We start from the raw sequence: 23,738 nt of genomic DNA on the forward strand, positions 1-23,738 counted from the left end.
ACTGCCCCATCCCAGCTCAGAACCTGGCTATATGCAAATCAGTCTGTCCCTGGCCCAGTGCATCATGGGAACAGGGCAGACTAAACTACCAAGCCAATTCTTCACCAGAAAGGAGACAAGCTACTGGGGACCGGTTTCTGGCATTTCAGCCGTCTTCGGCCCGGCTTGCTTGAATCCTGATGGAGCAGTGAGAAAGGGACTCATGTCTTGCTCATTGCACCATCAGGATTCAAGCAAGCCGGGCCGAAGACGGCTGAAATGCCAGAAACCGGTCCCCGGTAGCTTGTTTCCTTCCCAGTATAAGAATTGGCCTGGTAGTTTGGTTTGCCCTGTTCCCATCATGCACTGGGACAGGAACAGACTAATTTGCATGTAGCCAGGTTCTGAGCTGGGATGGTGCAGTGAGCTAAAAAACGGTGATGGATCAAGCCCTGATCTTTGGACTGGGTAAGAGTGGTCTGCTTAATTCAGACACTCTGGTCATCACCACCCCCTTGTCTGAATCATTTTGTCCACCACAAGCGTGGAAGGGTATACTCAGATGTGAGTCCCTTGCTCATTGCACCATCAGGATTCAAGCAAGCCGGGCCGAGGACGGCTGAAATGCCAGAAACCGGTCCCCGGTAGCTTGTTTCCTTCACAGTATAAGAATTGGCTTGGTAGTTTGGTTTGCCCTGTTCCCATCATGCACTGGGACAGGAACAGACTAATTTGCATGTAGCCAGGTTCTGAGCTGGGAGGGTGCAGTGAGCTAAAAAACGGTGATGGATCAATCCCTGATCTTTGGACTGGGTAAGAGTGGTCTGCTTAATTCAGACACTCTGTTCATCACCACCCCCTTGTCTGAATCATTTTGACCACCACAAGCGTGGAAGGGTATACTCAGATGTGAGTCCCTTGCTCATTGCACCATCAGGATTCAAGCAAGCCGGGCCGAAGACGGCTGAAATGCCAGAAACCGGTCCCCGGTAGCTTGTTTCCTTCCCAGTATAAGAAGTGGCTTGGTAGTTTGGTTTGCCCTGTTCCCATCACGCACTGGGACAGGAACAGACTAGATTGCATGTAGCCAGGTTCTGAGCTGGGATGGTGCAGTGAGCTAAAAAACGGTGATGGATCAAGCCCTGATCTTTGGACTGGGTAAGAGTGGTCTGCTTAATTCAGACACTCTGTTCATCACCACCCCCTTGTCTGAATCATTTTGTCCACCACAAGCGTGGAAGGGTATACTCAGATGTGAGTCCCTTGCTCATTGCACCATCAGGATTCAAGCAAGCCGGGCCGAAGACGGCTGAAATGCCAGAAACCGGTCCCCGGTAGCTTGTTTCCTTCCCAGTATAAGAATTGGCTTGGTAGTTTGGTTTGCCCGGTTCCCATCATGCACTGGGACAGGAACAGACTAATTTGCATGTAGCCAGGTTCTGAGCTGGGATGGTGCAGTGAGCTAAAAAACGGTGATGGATCAAGCCCTGATCTTTGGACTGGGTAAGAGTGGTCTGCTTAATTCAGACACTCTGTTCATCACCACCCCCTTGTCTGAATCATTTTGTCCACCACAAGCGTGGAAGGGTATACTCAGATGTGAGTCCCTTGCTCATTGCACCATCAGGATTCAAGCAAGCCGTGCCGAAGACGGCTGAAATGCCAGAAACCGGTCCACGGTAGCTTGTTTCCTTCCCAGTATGAGAATTGGCCTGGTAGTTTGGTTTGCCCTGTTCCCATCATGCACTGGGACAGGAACAGACTAATTTGCATGTAGCCAGGTTCTGAGCTGGGATGGTGCAGTGAGCTAAAAAACGGTGATGGATCAAGCCCTGATCTTTGGACTGGGTAAGAGTGGTCTGCTTAATTCAGACACTCTGTTCATCACCACCCCCTTGTCTGAATCATTTTGTCCACCACAAGCGTGGAAGGGTATACTCAGATGTGAGTCCCTTGCTCATTGCACCATCAGGATTCAAGCAAGCCGGGCTGAAGACGGCTGAAATGCCAGAAACCGGTCCCAGGTAGCTTGTTTCCTTCCCAGTATAAGAATTGGCTTGGTAGTTTGGTTTGCCCTGTTCCCATCATGCACTGGGACAGGAACAGACTAATTTGCATGTAGCCAGGTTCTGAGCTGGGATGGTGCAGTGAGCTAAAAAAACGGTGATGGATCAAGCCCTGATCTTTGGACTGGGTAAGAGTGGTCTGCTTAATTCAGACACTCTGTTCATCATCACCCCCTTGTCTGAATCATTTTGTCCACCACAAGCGTGGAAGGGTATACTCAGATGTGAGTCCCTTGCTCATTGCACCATCAGGATTCAAGCAAGCCGGGCCGAAGACGGCTGAAATGCCAGAAACCGGTCCCCGGTAGCTTGTTTCCTTCACAGTATAAGAATTGGCTTGGTAGTTTGGTTTGCCCTGTTCCCATCATGCACTGGGACAGGAACAGACTAATTTGCATGTAGCCAGGTTCTGAGCTGGGATGGTGCAGTGAGCTAAAAAACGGTGATGGATCAAGCCCTGATCTTTGGACTGGGTAAGAGTGGTCTGCTTAATTCAGACACTCTGTTCATCACCACCCCCTTGTCTGAATCATTTTGACCACCACAAGCGTGGAAGGGTATACTCAGATGTGAGTCCCTTGCTCATTGCACCATCAGGATTCAAGCAAGCCGGGCCGAAGACGGCTGAAATGCCAGAAACCGGTCCCCGGTAGCTTGTTTCCTTCCCAGTATAAGAATTGGCCTGGTAGTTTGGTTTGCCCTGTTCCCATCATGCACTGGGACAGGAACAGACTAATTTGCATGTAGCCAGGTTCTGAGCTGGGATGGTGCAGTGAGCTAAAAAACGGTGATGGATCAAGCCCTGATCTTTGGACTGGGTAAGAGTGGTCTGCTTAATTCAGACACTCTGTTCATCACCACCCCCTTGTCTGAATCATTTTGTCCACCACAAGCGTGGAAGGGTATACTCAGATGTGAGTCCCTTGCTCATTGCACCATCAGGATTCAAGCAAGCCGGGCCGAAGACGGCTGAAATGCCAGAAACCGGTCCCCGGTAGCTTGTTTCCTTCCCAGTATAAGAATTGGCTTGGTAGTTTGGTTTGCCCTGTTCCCATCATGCACTGGGACAGGAACAGACTAATTTGCATGTAGCCAGGTTCTGAGCTGGGATGGTGCAGTGAGCTAAAAAACGGTGATGGATCAAGCCCTGATCTTTGGACTGGGTAAGAGTGGTCTGCTTAATTCAGACACTCTGTTCATCACCACCCCCTTGTCTGAATCATTTTGTCCACCACAAGCGTGGAAGGGTATACTCAGATGTGAGTCCTTTGCTCATTGCACCATCAGGATTCAAGCAATCCGGGCCGAAGACGGCTGAAATGCCAGAAACCGGTCCCCGGTAGCTTGTTTCCTTCCCAGTATAAGAATTGGCTTGGTAGTTTGGTTTGCCCTGTTCCCATCATGCACTGGGACAGGAACAGACTAATTTGCATGTAGCCAGGTTCTGAGCTGGGATGGTGCAGTGAGCTAAAAAACGGTGATGGATCAAGCCCTGATCTTTGGACTGGGTAAGAGTGGTCTGCTTAATTCAGACACTCTGTTCATCACCACCCCCTTGTCTGAATCATTTTGTCCACCACAAGCGTGGAAGGGTATACTCAGATGTGAGTCCCTTGCTCATTGCACCATCAGGATTCAAGCAAGCCGGGCCGAAGACGGCTGAAATGCCAGAAACCGGTCCACGGTAGCTTGTTTCCTTCCCAGTATGAGAATTGGCCTGGTAGTTTGGTTTGCCCTGTTCCCATCATGCACTGGGACAGGAACAGACTAATTTGCATGTAGCCAGGTTCTGAGCTGGGATGGTGCAGTGAGCTAAAAAACGGTGATGGATCAAGCCCTGATCTTTGGACTGGGTAAGAGTGGTCTGCTTAATTCAGACACTCTGTTCATCACCACCCCCTTGTCTGAATCATTTTGTCCACCACAAGCGTGGAAGGGTATACTCAGATGTGAGTCCCTTGCTCATTGCACCATCAGGATTCAAGCAAGCCGGGCCGAAGACGGCTGAAATGCCAGAAACCGGTCCCCGGTAGCTTGTTTCCTTCTCAGTATAAGAATTGGCTTGGTAGTTTGGTTTGCCCTGTTCCCATCATGCACTGGGACAGGAACAGACTAATTTGCATGTAGCCAGGTTCTGAGCTGGGATGGTGCAGTGAGCTAAAAAACGGTGATGGATCAAGCCCTGATCTTTGGACTGGGTAAGAGTGGTCTGCTTAATTCAGACACTCTGTTCATCACCACCCCCTTGTCTGAATCATTTTGTCCACCACAAGCGTGGAAGGGTATACTCAGATGTGAGTCCCTTGCTCATTGCACCATCAGGATTCAAGCAAGCCGGGCCGAAGACGGCTGAAATGCCAGAAACCGGTCCCCGGTAGCTTGTTTCCTTCACAGTATAAGAATTGGCTTGGTAGTTTGGTTTGCCCTGTTCCCATCATGCACTGGGACAGGAACAGACTAATTTGCATGTAGCCAGGTTCTGAGCTGGGATGGTGCAGTGAGCTAAAAAACGGTGATGGATCAAGCCCTGATCTTTGGACTGGGTAAGAGTGGTCTGCTTAATTCAGACACTCTGTTCATCACCACCCCCTTGTCTGAATCATTTTGACCACCACAAGCGTGGAAGGGTATACTCAGATGTGAGTCCCTTGCTCATTGCACCATCAGGATTCAAGCAAGCCGGGCCGAAGACGGCTGAAATGCCAGAAACCGGTCCCCGGTAGCTTGTTTCCTTCCCAGTATAAGAATTGGCTTGGTAGTTTGGTTTGCCCTGTTCCCATCACGCACTGGGACAGGAACAGACTATATTGCATGTAGCCAGGTTCTGAGCTGGGATGGTGCAGTGAGCTAAAAAACGGTGATGGATCAAGCCCTGATCTTTGGACTGGGTAAGAGTGGTCTGCTTAATTCAGACACTCTGTTCATCACCACCCCCTTGTCTGAATCATTTTGTCCACCACAAGCGTGGAAGGGTATACTCAGATGTGAGTCCCTTGCTCATTGCACCATCAGGATTCAAGCAAGCCGGGCCGAAGACGGCTGAAATGCCAGAAACCGGTCCACGGTAGCTTGTTTCCTTCCCAGTATGAGAATTGGCCTGGTAGTTTGGTTTGCCCTGTTCCCATCATGCACTGGGACAGGAACAGACTAATTTGCATGTAGCCAGGTTCTGAGCTGGGATGGTGCAGTGAGCTAAAAAACGGTGATGGATCAAGCCCTGATCTTTGGACTGGGTAAGAGTGGTCTGCTTAATTCAGACACTCTGTTCATCACCACCCCCTTGTCTGAATCATTTTGTCCACCACAAGCGTGGAAGGGTATACTCAGATGTGAGTCCCTTGCTCATTGCACCATCAGGATTCAAGCAAGCCGGGCCGAAGACGGCTGAAATGCCAGAAACCGGTCCCCGGTAGCTTGTTTCCTTCTCAGTATAAGAATTGGCTTGGTAGTTTGGTTTGCCCTGTTCCCATCATGCACTGGGACAGGAACAGACTAATTTGCATGTAGCCAGGTTCTGAGCTGGGATGGTGCAGTGAGCTAAAAAACGGTGATGGATCAAGCCCTGATCTTTGGACTGGGTAAGAGTGGTCTGCTTAATTCAGACACTCTGTTCATCACCACCCCCTTGTCTGAATCATTTTGTCCACCACAAGCGTGGAAGGGTATACTCAGATGTGAGTCCCTTGCTCATTGCACCATCAGGATTCAAGCAAGCCGGGCCGAAGACGGCTGAAATGCCAGAAACCGGTCCCCGGTAGCTGGTTTCCTTCACAGTATAAGAATTGGCTTGGTAGTTTGGTTTGCCCTGTTCCCATCATGCACTGGGACAGGAACAGACTAATTTGCATGTAGCCAGGTTCTGAGCTGGGATGGTGCAGTGAGCTAAAAAACGGTGATGGATCAAGCCCTGATCTTTGGACTGGGTAAGAGTGGTCTGCTTAATTCAGACACTCTGTTCATCACCACCCCCTTGTCTGAATCATTTTGACCACCACAAGCGTGGAAGGGTATACTCAGATGTGAGTCCCTTGCTCATTGCACCATCAGGATTCAAGCAAGCCGGGCCGAAGACGGCTGAAATGCCAGAAACCGGTCCCCGGTAGCTTGTTTCCTTCCCAGTATAAGAATTGGCTTGGTAGTTTGGTTTGCCCTGTTCCCATCACGCACTGGGACAGGAACAGACTATATTGCATGTAGCCAGGTTCTGAGCTGGGATGGTGCAGTGAGCTAAAAAACGGTGATGGATCAAGCCCTGATCTTTGGACTGGGTAAGAGTGGTCTGCTTAATTCAGACACTCTGTTCATCACCACCCCCTTGTCTGAATCATTTTGTCCACCACAAGCGTGGAAGGGTATACTCAGATGTGAGTCCCTTGCTCATTGCACCATCAGGATTCAAGCAAGCCGGGCCGAAGACGGCTGAAATGCCAGAAACCGGTCCCCGGTAGCTTGTTTCCTTCCCAGTATAAGAATTGGCTTGGTAGTTTGGTTTGCCCGGTTCTCATCATGCACTGGGACAGGAACAGACTAATTTGCATGTAGCCAGGTTCTGAGCTGGGATGGTGCAGTGAGCTAAAAAACGGTGATGGATCAAGCCCTGATCTTTGGACTGGGTAAGAGTGGTCTGCTTAATTCAGACACTCTGTTCATCACCACCCCCTTGTCTGAATCATTTTGTCCACCACAAGCGTGGAAGGGTATACTCAGATGTGAGTCCCTTGCTCATTGCACCATCAGGATTCAAGCAAGCCGGGCCGAAGACGGCTGAAATGCCAGAAACCGGTCCCCGGTAGCTTGTTTCCTTCCCAGTATAAGAATTGGCCTGGTAGTTTGGTTTGCCCTGTTCCCATCATGCACTGGGACAGGAACAGACTAATTTGCATGTAGCCAGGTTCTGAGCTGGGATGGTGCAGTGAGCTAAAAAACGGTGATGGATCAAGCCCTGATCTTTGGACTGGGTAAGAGTGGTCTGCTTAATTCAGACACTCTGTTCATCACCACCCCCTTGTCTGAATCATTTTGTCCACCACAAGCGTGGAAGGGTATACTCAGATGTGAGTCCCTTGCTCATTGCACCATCAGGATTCAAGCAAGCCGGGCCGAAGACGGCTGAAATGCCAGAAACCGGTCCCCGGTAGCTTGTTTCCTTCCCAGTATAAGAATTGGCTTGGTAGTTTGGTTTGCCCTGTTCCCATCATGCACTGGGACAGGAACAGACTAATTTGCATGTAGCCAGGTTCTGAGCTGGGATGGTGCAGTGAGCTAAAAAACGGTGATGGATCAAGCCCTGATCTTTGGACTGGGTAAGAGTGGTCTGCTTAATTCAGACACTCTGTTCATCACCACCCCCTTGTCTGAATCATTTTGTCCACCACAAGCGTGGAAGGGTATACTCAGATGTGAGTCCCTTGCTCATTGCACCATCAGGATTCAAGCAATCCGGGCCGAAGACGGCTGAAATGCCAGAAACCGGTCCCCGGTAGCTTGTTTCCTTCCCAGTATAAGAATTGGCTTGGTAGTTTGGTTTGCCCTGTTCCCATCATGCACTGGGACAGGAACAGACTAATTTGCATGTAGCCAGGTTCTGAGCTGGGATGGTGCAGTGAGCTAAAAAACGGTGATGGATCAAGCCCTGATCTTTGGACTGGGTAAGAGTGGTCTGCTTAATTCAGACACTCTGTTCATCACCACCCCCTTGTCTGAATCATTTTGTCCACCACAAGCGTGGAAGGGTATGCTCAGATGTGAGTCCCTTGCTCATTGCACCATCAGGCTTCAAGCAAGCCGGGCCGAAGACGGCTGAAATGCCAGAAACCGGTCCCTGGTAGCTTGTTTCCTTCCCAGTATAAGAATTGGCTTGGTAGTTTGGTTTGCCCTGTTCCCATCATGCACTGGGACAGGAACAGACTAATTTGCATGTAACCAGGTTCTGAGCTGGGATGGTGCAGTGAGCTAAAAAACGGTGATGGATCAAGCCCTGATCTTTGGACTGGGTAAGAGTGGTCTGCTTAATTCAGACACTCTGTTCATCACCACCCCCTTGTCTGAATCATTTTGTCCACCACAAGCGTGGAAGGGGATACTCAGATGTGAGTCCCTTGCTCATTGCACCATCAGGATTGAAGCAAGCCGGGCCGAAGACGGCTGAAATGCCAGAAACCGGTCCACGGTAGCTTGTTTCCTTCCCAGTATAAGAATTGGCTTGGTAGTTTGGTTTGCCCTGTTCCCATCATGCACTAGGACAGGAACAGACTAATTTGCATGTAGCCAGGTTCTGAGCTTGGATGGTGCAGTGCGCTAAAAAACGGTGATGGATCAAGCCCTGATCTTTGGACTGGGTAAGAGTGGTCTGCTTAATTCAGACACTCTGTTCATCACCACCCCCTTGTCTAAATCTTTTTGTCCACCACAAGCGTGGAAGGGTATACTCAGATGTGAGTCCCTTGCTCATTGCACCATCAGGATTCAAGCAAGCCGGGCCGAAGACGGCTGAAATGCCAGAAACCGGTCCCCGGTAGCTTGTTTCCTTCCCAGTATAAGAATTGGCTTGGTAGTTTGGTTTGCCCTGTTCCCATCATGCACTGGGACAGGAACAGACTAATTTGCATGTAGCCAGGTTCTGAGCTGGGATGGTGCAGTGAGCTAAAAAACGGTGATGGATCAAGCCCTGATCTTTGGACTGGGTAAGAGTGGTCTGCTTAATTCAGACACTCTGTTCATCACCACCCCCTTGTCTGAATCATTTTGTCCACCACAAGCGTGGAAGGGTATACTCAGATGTGAGTCCCTTGCTCATTGCACCATCAGGATTCAAGCAAGCCGGGCCGAAGACGGCTGAAATGCCAGAAACCGGTCCCCGGTAGCTTGTTTCCTTCACAGTATAAGAATTGGCTTGGTAGTTTGGTTTGCCCTGTTCCCATCATGCACTGGGACAGGAACAGACTAATTTGCATGTAGCCAGGTTCTGAGCTGGGATGGTGCAGTGAGCTAAAAAACGGTGATGGATCAAGCCCTGATCTTTGGACTGGGTAAGAGTGGTCTGCTTAATTCAGACACTCTGTTCATCACCACCCCCTTGTCTGAATCATTTTGACCACCACAAGCGTGGAAGGGTATACTCAGATGTGAGTCCCTTGCTCATTGCACCATCAGGATTCAAGCAAGCCGGGCCGAAGACGGCTGAAATGCCAGAAACCGGTCCCCGGTAGCTTGTTTCCTTCCCAGTATAAGAATTGGCTTGGTAGTTTGGTTTGCCCTGTTCCCATCACGCACTGGGACAGGAACAGACTATATTGCATGTAGCCAGGTTCTGAGCTGGGATGGTGCAGTGAGCTAAAAAACGGTGATGGACCAAGCCCTGATCTTTGGACTGGGTAAGAGTGGTCTGCTTAATTCAGACACTCTGTTCATCACCACCCCCTTGTCTGAATCATTTTGTCCACCACAAGCGTGGAAGGGTATACTCAGATGTGAGTCCCTTGCTCATTGCACCATCAGGATTCAAGCAAGCCGGGCCGAAGACGGCTGAAATGCCAGAAACCGGTCCCCGGTAGCTTGTTTCCTTCCCAGTATAAGAATTGGCTTGGTAGTTTGGTTTGCCCGGTTCTCATCATGCACTGGGACAGGAACAGACTAATTTGCATGTAGCCAGGTTCTGAGCTGGGATGGTGCAGTGAGCTAAAAAACGGTGATGGATCAAGCCCTGATCTTTGGACTGGGTAAGAGTGGTCTGCTTAATTCAGACACTCTGTTCATCACCACCCCCTTGTCTGAATCATTTTGTCCACCACAAGCGTGGAAGGGTATACTCAGATGTGAGTCCCTTGCTCATTGCACCATCAGGATTCAAGCAAGCCGGGCCGAAGACGGCTGAAATGCCAGAAACCGGTCCCCGGTAGCTTGTTTCCTTCCCAGTATAAGAATTGGCCTGGTAGTTTGGTTTGCCCTGTTCCCATCATGCACTGGGACAGGAACAGACTAATTTGCATGTAGCCAGGTTCTGAGCTGGGATGGTGCAGTGAGCTAAAAAACGGTGATGGATCAAGCCCTGATCTTTGGACTGGGTAAGAGTGGTCTGCTTAATTCAGACACTCTGTTCATCACCACCCCCTTGTCTGAATCATTTTGTCCACCACAAGCGTGGAAGGGTATACTCAGATGTGAGTCCCTTGCTCATTGCACCATCAGGATTCAAGCAAGCCGGGCCGAAGACGGCTGAAATGCCAGAAACCGGTCCCCGGTAGCTTGTTTCCTTCCCAGTATAAGAATTGGCTTGGTAGTTTGGTTTGCCCTGTTCCCATCATGCACTGGGACAGGAACAGACTAATTTGCATGTAGCCAGGTTCTGAGCTGGGATGGTGCAGTGAGCTAAAAAACGGTGATGGATCAAGCCCTGATCTTTGGACTGGGTAAGAGTGGTCTGCTTAATTCAGAGACTCTGTTCATCACCACCCCCTTGTCTGAATCATTTTGTCCACCACAAGCGTGGAAGGGTATACTCAGATGTGAGTCCCTTGCTCATTGCACCATCAGGATTCAAGCAATCCGGGCCGAAGACGGCTGAAATGCCAGAAACCGGTCCCCGGTAGCTTGTTTCCTTCCCAGTATAAGAATTGGCTTGGTAGTTTGGTTTGCCCTGTTCCCATCATGCACTGGGACAGGAACAGACTAATTTGCATGTAGCCAGGTTCTGAGCTGGGATGGTGCAGTGAGCTAAAAAACGGTGATGGATCAAGCCCTGATCTTTGGACTGGGTAAGAGTGGTCTGCTTAATTCAGACACTCTGTTCATCACCACCCCCTTGTCTGAATCATTTTGTCCACCACAAGCGTGGAAGGGTATGCTCAGATGTGAGTCCCTTGCTCATTGCACCATCAGGCTTCAAGCAAGCCGGGCCGAAGACGGCTGAAATGCCAGAAACCGGTCCCTGGTAGCTTGTTTCCTTCCCAGTATAAGAATTGGCTTGGTAGTTTGGTTTGCCCTGTTCCCATCATGCACTGGGACAGGAACAGACTAATTTGCATGTAGCCAGGTTCTGAGCTGGGATGGTGCAGTGAGCTAAAAAACGGTGATGGATCAAGCCCTGATCTTTGGACTGGGTAAGAGTGGTCTGCTTAATTCAGACACTCTGTTCATCACCACCCCCTTGTCTGAATCATTTTGTCCACCACAAGCGTGGAAGGGGATACTCAGATGTGAGTCCCTTGCTCATTGCACCATCAGGATTGAAGCAAGCCGGGCCGAAGACGGCTGAAATGCCAGAAACCGGTCCACGGTAGCTTGTTTCCTTCCCAGTATAAGAATTGGCTTGGTAGTTTGGTTTGCCCTGTTCCCATCATGCACTAGGACAGGAACAGACTAATTTGCATGTAGCCAGGTTCTGAGCTTGGATGGTGCAGTGCGCTAAAAAACGGTGATGGATCAAGCCCTGATCTTTGGACTGGGTAAGAGTGGTCTGCTTAATTCAGACACTCTGTTCATCACCACCCCCTTGTCTAAATCTTTTTGTCCACCACAAGCGTGGAAGGGTATACTCAGATGTGAGTCCCTTGTTCATTGCACCATCAGGATTCAAGCAAGCCGGGCCGAAGACGGCTGAAATGTCAGAAACCGGTCCCCGGTAGCTTGTTTCCTTCCCAGTATAAGAATTGGCTTGGTAGTTTGGTTTGCCCTGTTCCCATCATGCACTGGGACAGGAACAGACTAATTTGCATGTAGCCAGGTTCTGAGCTGGGATGGTGCAGTGAGCTAAAAAACGGTGATGGATCAAGCCCTGATCTTTGGACTGGGTAAGAGTGGTCTGCTTAATTCAGACACTCTGTTCATCACCACCCCCTTGTCTGAATCATTTTGCTCTATGTTAACAGCGTGCATGAAGCTTGCATCGCTGCTTTTGCAAAGCGGTTCGTCTTGCCTAATCCTAATGCATTAGTTAAATATGGAACAATGGACATAGAGTAGAAACAAGTGGTGTACAGTGAAGACATTTATTCTTTATCTCAATCAGTTTATTTTTCTATTTTATAATATTAATCCACATTTATAATGCGTAAACAATCACCCAAAGTCTATAGGCGCTGGGGGCTTTCGGGAAGATTAAGCAAGCTATTGCCCAGAGTCACATGGTGCTGGGCTAATCTGCTGCCGGTGCCGGGGATTGAACCGTGATCTCCAGATTCCAGCATCAGTCACCCTGGCCGTGGCGCCACACCTCTCACCTACCCTTTCTTCCATGACTATGCAAACCCGGCCTGTCACGTATTTCCAAACCCCATCTTGGATGACTCTGCGCATGCTCGAAGCGACCTATTCAGAAGCAGATATCCTTGAATAGCAGCTAAGGTAAGCTTTGCTAGAAGATGTGCCTGGGAAGCTGATCTTCGACCCGGCAAAAGGAAGCAAAATGAACATTGTAACTCTTTACCAAGAACTGTATTCATGGGAATAAATCCTGATGGGCGTGAATGATAGAATTTAATATTCATCCCAATGTTTCATTTTGTGTGGGGTGATGACACAATCCCATCCTCTTGTCCAATCCAAAATAGGGATTCTGACATTTGCAACATTTGGGGGTGGTACCTTGACCTGAAAAATAGTATAATTAGAGTAGGCTTAGTTAGCTAGTTGTCCGACTTGTCCGAATAGGTGACCTGTCACTGACCCAACGCACTCAATAGGCTCGAGAACAGAGGGGCTGCGAAGCACTCTATCCGAAGATTCGATAACCCAATCGGGGTTAAGGGACCGGGTGCTGGCAGAGCACTTTGTCCGTGGATTTGTTGACCTATTTGGTGTTCAACTGTTAGCTGCAGAGAGGTTCAACACTGGCGCTGTTCCTTTAGCTCCGGGTGCCGGTTTAAGCCTGACGTGGTCCTGTCCAGATCCAAATTCGTCCGTACCTGTCCTGGTTTTCCTTTGGTTACCTGCATTCTTTCTGGCACCTGCAATTTCCTGTGGTCCTATCCTTGTCCCAGCCCTTGGTCCGGGTTGATCTTCATTTATATTAGGTAAATATGACATTGCAAAGACTGTAATTATTATCCATGCTTCCCTTTGTCTTCCCTTTTCTATGTCATTTGAAATATAAAGTCATCATCATCATCATCAAATAAGCTTTATTCGGCGTTTGGCCATAAAAGCAACACCATAAAGTACATACACGTAAAAAATAACTCAACATAACATTACCTAGTTAAAAGAAAAATTAGTTAAGACACAACTAAAAATAGTTTAGCATATCAGCAGTTCTAAATAAAAACCCCAAAATACACAGAATCCCCCTTTTTCACCCGCTGTTATTGTGATTCGGTGCTCGAGGACCAGGGTAAAAGTCATGCAGGTCCCAAATACAGATGGAGCCATCTCCAAGTTTTGGCTGGATAGATTGCAAGTAGGGGGCAATGTTCCTGTCTTTAAACCTAACCAGAATCAAGTCCCCCGGAACATTTTTGGGCAGATGACCAAGCCACCCCACCCTTCTGACGCTCTGTATCCCACCGTCTAGCGAAGAAGGTAATGGTCTATTGTTTTTGAGCCAAAAGATGGCTTTGTTCAGTAGGTCCCGGTGCAGTTCACGTTTTCCTGGTCTGAGTGCGGGGACCCCAGAGAGAATCGTGACATATGGGGCTGCTACGGGGGGTAAATCGATGCGATGTCTTCTATCAAGTGCGATCACATGAGCTCTTTGTGGGGCATGATCAAGATTATGGGTATTATTGCGACCACTTTGAATAGGTGGTATAACAGGGGAGTCATGGGTTTGCAATATCCTGGGTGCATTGTCCGTAGGCCTTTTCTGGGTGTTAGTGGGGGTAGAGCGTGTGGGAGTTACAGTGTTTCTGGTCGGTGGGTATGACCGTGCTACTGTTTTTTCAATCCTGCACAGTCTATCTCCCAAATCATTAATTTTAGCAACCAGTGGAGAAAGAGCAGTATATAGCAGACGCTCGATTTGGGCCAGAAGGGTCGATTGTAGGGGGGATCGAGACTCAGCCTTATCCAGTGGTAATGAGGCTGTATTAGGGCCGGGTACAGAGGGGCTGCAGTTATTAGATGGAGGGAGGGTTGTAACGGGGGATGCCTGGGGGGAGCAGATTGCTTGGACAGTGTCTCGAGCCACTATGGGGGGGGATAGAACATCCGGGATATAGTTAGTGCCACAGAGGGCATTCAGCTCTTCCCAGATGGACATTGTAGTTGGGTAACTGAACCCAGGAATCCTGGTGACATGTATGAATAGTTCAAAGCGATAGGGATAGTAGGAATGGAGCTTGACTGTACCTTCTCAGATGCTGGAGCCAAGAGTGGTGGCCCGTCCCGTCCTCCTAGTGCCTCCGAGGGCCACAGAGGGCCCGCCCTTGTCCCGGGCTTCTCCCGCGCGCGACTCGCGGGGCGAGAGGCGCTCCTCTCCCTTTACACGCCTCCGGGCGCTCTGATCTCGTCACTTTTGCACCAGAGCCGCCGGGGCACCTGGGGATTGTAGTCCCAGCCCTCACGGTGGCACTGGCGCTGGACTGCGGGACCCGCTGCTGCAGAATGCCGTTTCCCTCACGGCGTGGACACCAGCGTTGGAGTGCGGGACCCGGTGAAGCACTCAGCCGTTCCCCTCACGGCAGGTAAAGCAGGTCTCCCCAAATAAAGTCAATTGAATTAATAGAATGTTCCCTGTTTTACCCGTCCTTTAGCTAAATCTGGGTTGAATTATAAAATCATTTTATTCTAGTATGTTCCCTTCTTTCCCTTCCTTACGTTATTGAAACTGCAAAGTCAACTTGATTTTAGTATGTTCCCTTTCTTCTGCGTCCTTCACTTAAATGACAAAGCTGCTAAAGTCTAATCTGCTTCTGTTACTATCAATTATCATTCTCATTATTGAAATCTTCATTAAGAATTATGTAGAGACTATGATTTACCAGAATTTTATTTAGATAAAATGTTAAAACTTCTCGAGTCTGTGGGTATTTTTATGAAATTTTAGTAAATGTATTTAAGTGCCTTTCTATTAAAACTAACTCCCTAGGGAGGAGCTTCGCTGCCAACCAAGATGGCCGCGTGAGCTCGGAGCTCCGAAGACCTCCCGATCCTCCGCAATAATCCTGTGACCCATCCTGTCCCACGATCGTGGGAATCGGTTGCTAAGCCGATCCTGAGGCGGCACCCGCTTTCGGAATGAAAATCGGACATTCCTAGACTCAGTTAGCTCGACGGATCCCGGAGGCTCCGCCCGCATTGCTGGCGACCGTAGTGGGGTACAGCGGTGTCTCCACATGGTACCTCCCTGCCTACGTCTCGTCTTCCCGATGGGTGCCTCTGATCCTTGAGCGCCTTGCAGTGCGGCTTCAACGCAAGACTTTGGAGATATCGTCATGTGCATTGGACATACTACACTGGATCCTCTCGCCCCTGGTGTCCCCCCGTCCCGAGAGTGCCAACATGGCGGGCAAGGGCGGCTCGGACGCAGGCAAATCTCAGCGGCTCAACAGGAAACCGTCCCAGTCCCAGTCCACCATTCCGGAGCGATTCTCCCAGTCTAAGGGATCACCGGTACTGGCGGGACGTACTAAGGACACGAGAAGGGATGAATCGCCGGACGACTCCGAGATAACACTTCGGGACGTCATGGGGGCGATAACGGGGGTGCAGACGGAGATGCACACTCTCCGCAAGGAACTGTCCAGCAAGGTTGACTCCCTGAAGATTGAGTTAAACCTCATCAGGACCGACCTCGGGAAAACTAATGACCGGGTGAAATCGCTGGACCTCAAAACTTCCAGCCTGGTCACTGATGTGTTTGATATACAGTCGGAGGTGCGCGACCTGAAAATGGCTAACGGAATGCTGGCGCGTCGACTGGACGAGTTTGAGGGTCACGCGCGGCGCCAGAATGTTCGCATCACCGGAGTGCCGGAAAAGGCCGAGGAGGACTCGACTGAGCTCTTTGTGGAAGAACTGGTGGTTAAGAACTTGGCACCGGGGGGCCTGAGTAAGTTCTTTTCGGTGGAACGGGCCCACAGGATCCCGGGTGGGCCGCCGAAATCGGGTGCCTCCCCTCGCCCCATCATCGCGAGGCTGTTCAACTACAGGGACAGAGACGCTATCCTGCAAGCATCGAGGACCGCGGGCCCTCTCCGCTTCCAGAATTCTGATGTTAACTTTTTTCCGGATTTCACCCAGGCTGTCCAGAAGAAGCGCCAGAGTTTTACCGGGGTGAACCGGAGATTGAGGGAAATGGGCCTGCGTTACTCCATGCTCTATCCTGCCAAGCTTCGCATCGAGCGTGACCACCGGACCTTCTTCTTTGACTTCCCGGATGAGGTGGGACACTGGCTTGATACCCTGCCTCAGGAGCGACACGAGCCGACCGACCAGACGGAGGAGGCCACCGGAGGCGCGGAAGCACGGGAATGACTGTTTGGTTACTTGCCTTCCGAGAGCTGGGTTGCCGTGAGGGACTTCGGCTTTTGACATTGCTGCTGTTATTTTGACTCGTTTTGTAATTAATATGGGGGGTGACGGGGGGGGGATGGGATGCCTCCTTTCTCCTCTGTGGGCTTCTTGTAGGTTAGTTAAGGGGCGACAGGCACACTGCTAGTTGGGGTGGATTATTGTCTAATGCAGGGGTGCAGGGTGGTGGGTAGTTGGGGTGTGTTCTTTCGTACTCTTTCCTTGTTTTACTCTTTGTTCCGGCTGGGGAACTACTGGACTGAAATGTTATTGCTGTGGGCGCTGTTGTGGGTGGGGGAGGGGGCGCGGATCGTCCTTGATGATGGGGGGTAAATCTCTTAATTTGTTGAGCTGGAATGTGAACGGGTTGGGGGACCGTATTAAGAGGGGTGTTGTGTTGCAGATGCTCAAGCGCTGCTCGCCTGATGTGGTTTTTCTACAAGAGACCCATTTGGTGGGACATGCCTGTAAGGCCTTGAATAGACGTGGATACAAAATGGTGGCACATTCAGGGTTCTTCTCGGGTTCCAGAGGGGTGGGCATCATGGTGCGCACGTCCCTCCCGTTGGAGGTGGAGTCTGTACTTGCTGATGATAGAGGTAGATACGTGGCGTTGGTGGGCAAGTGGGAGGGCCGCACGCTAGTATTGGTTTCGGTTTATGTTCCCCCGGGGCTACAGGAGACTACCTTCAGGGACCTGGGAGGCGCCATTTTAGGTCTCCCCGAGGGATTGTTGCTGGTGGGTGGGGACTTTAACTCTGTAGTCTCCGGGGATTTGGACGGTTTTCCATCCAGAGATCTCCGCCCTTCCCAGTCTTGGTTGCCTGATTTTTTGAGTTCCATGGGAATGGTTGATTGCTGGCGATTGTTACATCCTACCCAGCGACAGTACACTTTCCTCTCGGGTGCCCACGGTAGCCTTTCTAGAATAGACTACGTCCTCACCCCGGCTGCCCAGGCGCAGTCTGTGTCCACCGCGCGTCTCCTAGCTAGGGGCATTTCGGATCATTCCCCGGTCTGGGTCTCTTTTGATTTCCAGATACCCGCGTCTTCGCGAGTGGCTCCCATTAACCCGTGGTATTTTCGCGACCCTAAGACCAGGGCCCTCCTGACTAAAGCTATGGACCGGTACTTCGCCGAAAATACTGGCTCCGTTGACTCCGCTGTTTCCCTTTGGGAGGCCTTTAAAACTGTGCTTCGTGGCGAGGCCTTCTCCCTGATTGCGGAGGCTCGCCGCCGCCGAGATGAGGACGTGGTGCGACTGGAATCCGATCTCGCTGACCTGAGCTCCCAACTGGAGCTGGACCCGTCCCCCGACTTGGTTCACGCTCTCTCCCTTAAACAGTCCGAACTCCGGGCGACCACCACTGACGCAGCGAAGGCCTTGAGCAGGGAACAGCAGGGCAGGATATATGACTCGGGTGATAAGGCGGGCAAGCTCTTGGCGTGGCTGGATAGACGGGAGCTGGCATCCCGGGTGGTCCCAGAGCTGGTGGGTGAAGATGGTTTATCCCTGACGGACCCGGCGGCTATAGTAGGGTCCTTCGCTGAATACTTCGAGGGGGTATATACCTCCGCGAATCCTCTCCCAGAGTCTGCCTCGGCCTCCTTTCTGGAGGAAATCGACCTTTCCTGCCTCTCGGATCTTGACCGAGAAGACATGGATCGAGACCTGACAGTGGATGAGGTGGCCCTGGCGATCCGCTCGCTGCGTTCCGGCAAAGCACCGGGACCCAACGGTATCCCGGTCGAGTTTTATAAACTCAAGGCCGACGCACTGGCTACACCATTGCTCAATATGTTCCTTGAAGCCCGCGAGACGGGAGAACTCCCCCTCGACCAGAGACTAGCCACCATTGTGGTGATCCACAAGGAAGGTAAACCACGTGATTTGTGCCGGTCCTATAGACCCATCTCGCTTCTGAACGCCGAACCCAAGATCCTGGCCAAATTGTTGGCCAACCGGCTGGTGGGTGTGATCACGGACTTGGTTCACCCGGACCAGTCCGGCTTCATACCGCACCGGAACACGGCGCTCAATTTGAGGAGACTTCACGCGGTCATGGCACGTGCTCACCTCCTTCGTGAACCTGCAGTACTCGCCTCTCTTGACGCCACTATGGCCTTCGACTCGCTGGAGTGGAATTACCTGTGGGCAGTCCTAGCCAAGTTGGGGTTTGGGCCCTCTTACATCGGATGGGTCCGGCTGCTGTATTCCGCATTGTTGGCTAATGTGGCCGTCAATGGTCGGCTGTCGGCCTCCTTTGCGTTGCACAGGGGCACCAGACAGGGTTTTCCACTCTCGCCGCTCCTGTTCGCCTTGGCACTGGAACCCCTGGCGGCTTGGATCAGGACACACCCTGATGTCTCCGGGATTACGTGGTCACCTGGCTTTGAGGACCGAGTGTCGCTTTATGCGGACGACATCCTCTTGTATCTCACCTCTCCTTGCCGCTCGCTTATTGTGGTTTTTGACCTACTGGGTACCTTCGGGACACACTCCGGCTTGGTGATCAATTGGACTAAATCCTCGCTATACACGTTGAGTGGAGACACTCCGCGCCTCCCCCGTGGGTGCTCAATACAGATAGCCCAGCAGGGCTTTCGGTACCTGGGCATTTACGTGTCGCGAGACCCCCGAGCCCGATACTCACACAACCTTCTACCACCACTGGCGCGTTTACGCAAGGATGTCGAGGGATGGAAGAAGCTACCGATCTCCCTAATGGGCAGAGCCGCTTTATTCAAAATGATGGCGCTACCTCGCTTCCTCTACGCCTTGCAAAACACCCAGGATCCGGTCCCGGCCAAATACTTTGGAGAGCTTGAATCTCTGCAGCGAGCACTGTTGTGGGATGGTAGGCCACGAATCTCGTTGCTCAAGCTGACCATACCGTGCTACGACGGGGGCATCGCCCTGCCGGATATGCGACGCTACTACTGGGCGTCCCAGCTTGCGGCCATCAACCACGGCCTCTATGGCCCAGCGGCCAGCCCGGGCTACGCCATGGATCGGTGGCTCGTGAACGACGGGAACTATTATAGAGCCTTATACTCCAGGTCCTTGGACCGGAAGCTGACGGGCCCCACAAAAACGATGGCGCATATATGGCGCGCGGTCACTGACACCCTGGGCTGGAAAGATAGGATTACCTTGGCCACCCCCCTATATGATTCAGACATACTGGGAAAGCTGTGGAAAACTAAGGGCTTCGACCGGTGGGACACAATTGGGATCTCTAAGGTTGGAGACATGCTGTCAAGGGGGAGGATCAAGTCGTTCGACATGCTACAGTCTGAGTTTCAGCTGGCGTCGACGGAATACTTCCGACACGCCCAGCTCAGTCATGCCCTCTCCCCTCACTTATCGGAAGGAGTGGCGATCCCTGAGTCATCACCCCTGGAGGTTCGGGTGCTGGACGGCCATATGCCGGACAGCGCTATCTCCCTGACGTACAAAAAACTCATCAATGTGAGAGTGGATTTGCTTGAACAATTGAGGTTGCACTGGGTGAATGATGGTATTGAGATGGACGACGAGGAGTGGCAATCAGCGGTCTCCTCCCCTAGGGAGGTGGCCATTTCAGCACGACTCCGCCTTGTTCAGTTGAAAATACTACACAGGGTGTATGTCACTGGCCCTAGACTCATACATATGGGACTTTCCACGGACGGCCTGTGTCGGAGGGGTTGTGGTATGCTTGCTACTTTCCTGCACATCATATGGGAGTGTCCTGGGGTAGCCCGGTATTGGACGCGAGTGCATGAGGTGATGGAAGAAGTGACTGGAGTGGCCCTACCGGCTGAGGCCCGGCGGTGCCTCCTCAATATTTGGTGTCCGAATGATTACAGTGTAGCCCAGATTCGTTGGGTCACCCTGGGTAACATGGTGGCCAAGAGGGACATCGCCCAGAAGTGGGGTGCGCCAGCTCCTCCCTCCCTCAGTTTATGGGAAACCAACATGGACTGGTGCATGCTGCGTGAAAAGACAGTGTACGTGGCCAGGGGCAAACCTAAAATGTGGAGGTCTGTGTGGGGGGCCTGGAACTCCTATAGAGGTGACATTTGCGACCCCCCGATAGACATTGACTCTGAAGTCCAACCTTCCCCGTAGAGCCCCCTCCCGCAATTCCAGATGGGCTATCCTGGTGTGTTACCCCCCACATGCCTTACTGTTGTCACTGTTACTGTGTGCTGTCTTGGGTGTGCGGCCCTCGACCCCCCCCGCTGCGCAACTCCACTACTTCTGTACTGTCCTCAGCCACTCTTTTTTCTCCTTGACTCTCTTTCGTGCCTAGCGCACACCTCTTTCTCTTAGCCTTTTTCCGGCTTTCTTATTCTCTGGTTTATTTATTCTAGGTTTGATGCTATTGAAAATTAAACCTGATTGCTTCTGCGTACAGTATTGTACACGATTTTACTTGCTACCTCAATGCTGCCTGGCCTCCGGGATGTATGGCTGAATAGCGGTGTACTTTTTCTACAAATAAAGGTTTTCCAAAAAAAAACTAACTCCCTAGGTCCGGTTACAATAATTGGTAAGAAAATTGGTATAGGACCTAATAGTGAATACTTGGTAGAGTGGTTGATTTAGGGTAAACTTGCTCATGTAATGTATGTAGGGCCCAGGTGAGTATGGTAAATGAGTGGGTTTACCAACTGGGAACTCCAACAGCAGTACTGCCTTCTGTATGAGATGCGGGAAAACGTGGCATGTTTTGTGTAGAAGATGTGCTTCTCGTGTAATGCTTGCTGACCGTGTTGACGAAGGAAAACCAGAAGCAGTAGTACATACTACCTTCTATATGAAACAATGGAAAAACGCAGCATTAGTTGATTAGCTTAGAGTCTGGAATTGCTACCAGGAGAGACCAACCGCTATACTGACGCCGCATCCGGGAGAAGAACACCGTGTCCCTGCATACCCTGCCCGCCTCCCGCCGCTCGCTGACCAGGCTGAGCCGCCGAGTGGAGCGCGGGTCAGGGGACTACAAGCCCCTTCAGCCCAAGCGGGCTGCAACGCCAAAAGCCGCGCCAGGAGGCGCTTAAAGCCAAGGTCAGTTCTGTGAACAGCGGAATTGCTACCAGGAGAGACCAACCGCTATACTGACGCTGCATCCGGGAGAAGAACACCGTGTCCCTGCATACCCTGCCCGCCTCCCGCCGCTCGCTGACCAGGCTGAGCCGCCGAGTGGAGCGCGGGTCAGGGGACTACAAGACCCATCAGCCCAAGCGGGCTGCAACGCCAAAAGCCGCGCCAGGAGGCGCTTAAAGCCAAGGTCAGTTCTGTGAACAGCGGAATTGCTACCAGGAGAGACCAACCGCTATACTGACGCCGCATCCGGGAGAAGAACACCGTGTCCCTGCATACCCTGCCCGCCTCCCGCCGCTCGCTGACCAGGCTGAGCCGCCGAGTGGAGCGCGGGTCAGGGGACTACAAGCCCCATCAGCCCAAGCGGGCTGCAACGCCAAAAGCCGCGCCAGGAGGCGCTTAAAGCCAAGGTCAGCTCCGCCTCGCGGGACGCGAGCGGGACGCCGGGCGAAGCCCGGGCCAAGGGCGGGCCCGTTTCAGCCCGTTCCAGACTGAACCAGGCTGGGCTGGGCCCCCTCCCCTCGGTTTGGTTTGTAATCGCTTGACCCTCTCTTCAGTTAAAGGTACTCTTTAGTTCTGTGTTTTCGATTCTTTTGGACTTCCGCCTCTGTGTCTGCATACCCTTACTATGTCAGTAACAAGGGGATCCAGGAGTAAGACCGCACTTAGAACTGCGCAGTTTATAGGTCCAATAGATAAATTTATTTCTACTACTACTGAGGCTATTAATTTAAACATTTCCCTTTTAGAGCGCAGGGTATCCCAGGACCTTGCGTTTGCTAAGAGATCCTCCTTGGGTCTCATTGCTACAGCTTTAACTCCAGCTCCAGCAGTTACATCAATTCCCAGCCTCTCTCAACGTGGAAATGTTATAGCTCAAGTTCATTCCATTCCCAACGCTGTAGACCTATCGGCCACAAACCTGTCATTGGAACTGGACTCTACCGAGAACCTTGAGATCACCCCGGATTTGGAGCGGATCGTAGTTGATGACCAAACTCAAGGTATCCGTTCCATGGGGGTAAGAGAAGGCGCCATTCCTAAGCAGTCGATACCCACAAATAAAGGGAACAAGGCTAATCAACATCCCAAAAATAAGAAAAAGAAAGGGACTACTACAGCACTAGTCACGAATATACCTACCTGTACTAACTCTGTTATATCTGCTTCGCCTAACCTACATTGTACTTCTAAGGGTATTGTTCAGGGGGGGTACCTTGTCCGTCTGACTTCAATAATACCGAGTTGTTTGAAAGACTCAGGGATTTCTTTAAACAGCAACTCCAGCCCCTGGAACGGAGCATTATGGCCATTGAGAAACAGCTTGCCATACTTATTGCTAAATCTCCCAACCATCCAAGGGAAGGTATAGTTAAACCTGGGGGGGGTTTACCTGTGGTTTCACTTGCAGTGTCCTGTCCGGGGGTCCCTCCAGCTAAGACTAACATAGACAAACCACCTGCCAATACAGTTATGTCTAATACCAAATCTAAAACAAAGGATCCCGCCATTTCAACACCGTCTACTGCTAACACGTGTACTAATTGCTCCAAATCTAAGCTGAAAGATAAACCATTACCCCAGACACCGTCATCTACTCAGCAAATTCCTGCTGTCCAGACCTCACAAGTTACCTCCAATGATGCCAATCGTACCCTGACCAATGAGCCTCTCCCGCAATCTACTAGCAAAAATAAGGTCCCCAAAGCTAACTCCCACACAGACAAAAAGAGGCCCAGACCTAAACGTCCATTCCAATTGACTCCAGAGGTATCTCCATTTACGGCAATTCTAACAGGAGTACCGGAACTTCCAGAGGGAACTGATGAACCTCACTGGTCCCTCCGGAACAAAATTCTGCAGTGGCTTAGTATTCACAGGCCCCTGAAGCCCCCATTCACCTGTAGAATATCTTCGGTACGCAGGGTATCTTGGGTGGGTAAGATCCCCAAGAGTATTCAAGGGGATTGTGTTATTGTTACATGTGAGGATGCCTCTACTGTAAACCACATCTGTTCTTGGCCCGATCTAGAGAAGAAAGGTGGAATTGATACCCATCGACTCTCCTTTTTCTATCCACCTACTTCTAACTACCATTACCCAATTCCACCACCAAATTGGGCTATGAACCAGGAACACCAATGGGACTATGGCGA

This window comes from Lissotriton vulgaris, unplaced genomic scaffold (genome assembly GCF_964263255.1).
Source record: "Lissotriton vulgaris unplaced genomic scaffold, aLisVul1.2 SCAFFOLD_1778, whole genome shotgun sequence".
Lineage (NCBI taxonomy): Eukaryota > Metazoa > Chordata > Amphibia > Caudata > Salamandridae > Lissotriton > Lissotriton vulgaris.